Here is a 3,699-nt window from a genome sequence, read left to right on the forward strand (position 1 = left end):
ATCAAGTGATGTATCAGATGATTCCTCTTTCTTAATCACAGTCATATAAAGAGAAATAAAATGCTGATTCAGCTAAAAGCCTGGTAAACTGTTTGTGAGAGCTAAGCTACAGAAGAATATTCTATCAACAATGTTTCTGAGCATTTACATTTCTGTTTCATTACAGTTGTTCTATTTTAAAATGCATAAATCCTTCTAGAGTTGGAGTAATGGGAAAAATCATATTTACACACATGTCTGTGAATTCTTACTCATGATTTGGTCTGGTCTTATTTCTACTCCCTGTACCTGTTTTTCCAGGAACATAGAGATGACTGGTTTTTGTTCACTGAAATACTGATATGCTCTCTGCTTTGTTGTACAAGTACTGAAGTCATGTAAAAGGAGTATATTTGTAGATTAGCAAGAGGATGTGCCATTCTCCCATTTAAGAAGTTATAGCTATACCCAGTCAAGGAAGGGAAACGATCTCATGTGCTTTAAATTACCAAATTAAGAAGAGTGAATGACCACAAAACTAGTTTCAGAGATAATGCAGTCTCACCACTTCACACAGAGCAAAAAAACACCAAGTACATTGAATAAATTTATTCTTATGGATCATTCACCCAGACCTCACTGAGAATTAAAGTGAAAGGAAACCCACTATGTAGAGTAATCATAGCTGCTAATGTGAAAAAGTTGTCCTAACAAATGATTTTCAATACCTATAGCCTAAGGATATAGCCTAAGGATGAGCACGAAACATGTTCATCTGAAGGCTGTACACTCAGCCAGAATGGTAGCTGTCATATTCATTTCCAGATCAGGTAAGGAGATATTTCATCACTAATCCAGGTGTGAGTGATCTTCAGAGAATACCTGCCTGGCATATATGGAAATAGCCAGCCCTATAGTTAGCATTGGACAGGAAACAATTTAACTTGTGTTAAAGAAACTGTGCAGCGTGCATGCATGTGACTCAAGTGTTGAGGACAATGTGGTGCCAAAGTAGCAGAGCTGGCATGGAGGAGAAACTTCCTGAATATTTCTGTCTAAAACAAACAAAAGAGAATTTCCAGGAAGTCATGAGTCATTTAACCTTATGCCTAGCTGAGTGGCTAGAGAGGGAAGAAACTATCCTGAGCTAGTGAGACAAGGTTTCAAACAAACAAGAAACTGCAGTGATTAGGTTAAGGGAAGAGAGAGAGAGAGAGAGAGACACACACACACACCCCGCTATGTAGCTACTCCAGGGGTGCCAAAAAGCAGCCCCATTGCAGGGTGCTGTGCTGTGGATTGTCTTGCATGGGCTCTTTCACCTTGTATGCAAAAAATGTATTGACAGCTGTCGTGGGGCAGTCGAGCCTGGTGGTCAGGCAGCCTGCTCAGACTACAGGGAACTCTGGCCAGGTCACATGCTGCAGGCCTCAATTCTCCTGTGTCCCTTTCCCTCCCCTTAGGGTTCTGTCATGGTGCAGGTGTAAGAGAGCAAAGAAGGGGAACCCAGGTCCACCCACTCCACTGGTCCCTCCCAAACCAAAGCCCAAGAGGGGCATCACAGTGTCTGGAACACTCATTGGTTCACCCCAAGTTATATTCCCCATTGGCTTGCTTCTAACCAGGCTGTGGCTCCTCCATTTGGGGCACGGCCCCAGACCTAGGAATAGCCACTTAGTCAGCCAGCGGACAATGTCCTATTTTTCACACTCTCTTGTGAATTCCCAACTCCCAATGAAAGGGAAGGAATCTGTATCAGTGCTTCCAGAGTAACATTAACAATACTGTACCCACTCTGCTCACTGCTCTAGGCCTCAGTTTCACTTTCTGATGGAGCCTGTAGCTCCTTTCCATGCTACCAGTGCCCTTTTAAACAAAGCCTCTACCTAGAGCATGCCGTGCAGCTGCTACGGGGTGGGGCCTCCTGTGACATTCTGCAGGATACAATCTGGACTCCTAAACAGCTGTGTCCCCTCAATACTCCAGACTAGGGTGCCTTTTACACTGCCTTGTTATGAGAGCAGCCACTCTTGGCCAGTTTGCACTCAGCATCTAGCATGCAAAATCACTCCCACTCTGGCCAGCCATTCATGAATTACATACAGGGAAACACCAGCAAATTCCTAGTCCCAGACCTTCCCCCAGAAATGTGCATCTTGCACTGCCCAGCAGCCTCCTGTACAATACAAGCTCATAGAAAGTCCATCATTTCATCAATGGAAAATGATAGGCACAGACCCTGTTATCTCAACTGGAGGTTCCCAAACACTTCAAACCAAACATAATACATTTGTTTTTTCTAAACCAGTGTAACTATAGAAAGATAGATTTTAAGTGATTACTAGTAATGAGGCATAGAAGTCAAAACTGGTTACAAAGAAAATAAAAAGATAAATCGCAAACTAATACCTAACTTAACAAGCTAGGTGAACTTAAAAGCAAAAAAGGGTTTTCCTTACCAAAATCTTACAGCAGTCTGGCTGGATTGCTTCAGCCAGGACTTCCCCCACGGTTAAATGATACTTCCTTTATCTTTCAAACACTGTAGCTGCCATGAGTAGAGATGAGGGGAGAGAGGTGATTTGGGAGCCTCTGCTTCTCATTCTTATACCCTTCTCCCATCTTTGAGGATTATCTCCAGATGCATTTCAGGAGTCAGCCAGCCTGTTTACACAGAAACCCTTTGTGTCTTTGCCAAGTTGTAAAGTTCTAGCTTACACCTTTCTACCTGCCAAAGAATGACCACTTAGCCAGGTAATAGTTTATGACAGTCCATCTGATTATACTGATACCTGTTAGGGGCATCAGTGTGTCTTTTGTGTCTGAAGAACTGGTTTAGGCCTGCTTTTCTAACTCTGGAATGTGTTACAGCAATGTTATACAGCAGAATCTTATAGCATTACATAGAATGTTGCCACACATTTTACCAGGACAATAATGTTCAGCAGATTATGTGTTTTCAAATGATACCTCACAAGACATACTTTGTACAAAATTTATCATAGTCTTGTAAAAATGGTGGAGATGGGGTACAGTCTGTCGCACCTCACTAACCCAGTACTGCTCTATGCCTTGCCATGGTATAGTGTGGGGTTTGTAAACCCCTTTACAATACCTGATAACTTGCTGAACTGTTCTAGCTTAGTCATATCAGAGCTCAGTGATTTCTCACATCCATATCTTGCCTGGGTTGGTGCAGGACAAGACATGAAGCAAAAAAAAAAAGTTTACAAATGGAGTTTAAATACCAGTGTTCTTACTTTGTTAGAAAATATTTGTGTTTGGACAGCAGACTTAAAATATTTTTTTAAGTGGTAAGCCACTCAATTGGGACTTGTTAATTCTATATGATTTACTTATTTTTTAAAATAAACTGGATTCTGAAGCACACATTATCCCTAGTTTCAAAGTGCCCACAAACAAGCTTTTCATGTGGGATTATTTTATTTTTAGGCTCTTAAAAACTATGATTGCGAACAGATGTATGCATGATTTTCTCCCCTCCTTCCTGCAGAAGAAAATATAAATAAACTAACTAAGGTTGACGGTTTCTTTAAAACACACACACACACACACACGGCAATAGATGTTTTATTTCAGGACCCACTCAGTGCTATGCTTCCAATCTGTAAAACATTCAGTCCTGATGTGTTGGGGAGGAGGACAAGACAGCTGTGTGTCAGCATTAATCTGGTCTGAGGGAACATAAACCCAGTTCTT

The sequence above is a fragment of the Lepidochelys olivacea genome (genome assembly GCF_965140295.1).
Source record: "Lepidochelys olivacea isolate rLepOli2 genome assembly, chromosome: 1".
NCBI lineage: Eukaryota > Metazoa > Chordata > Testudines > Cheloniidae > Lepidochelys > Lepidochelys olivacea.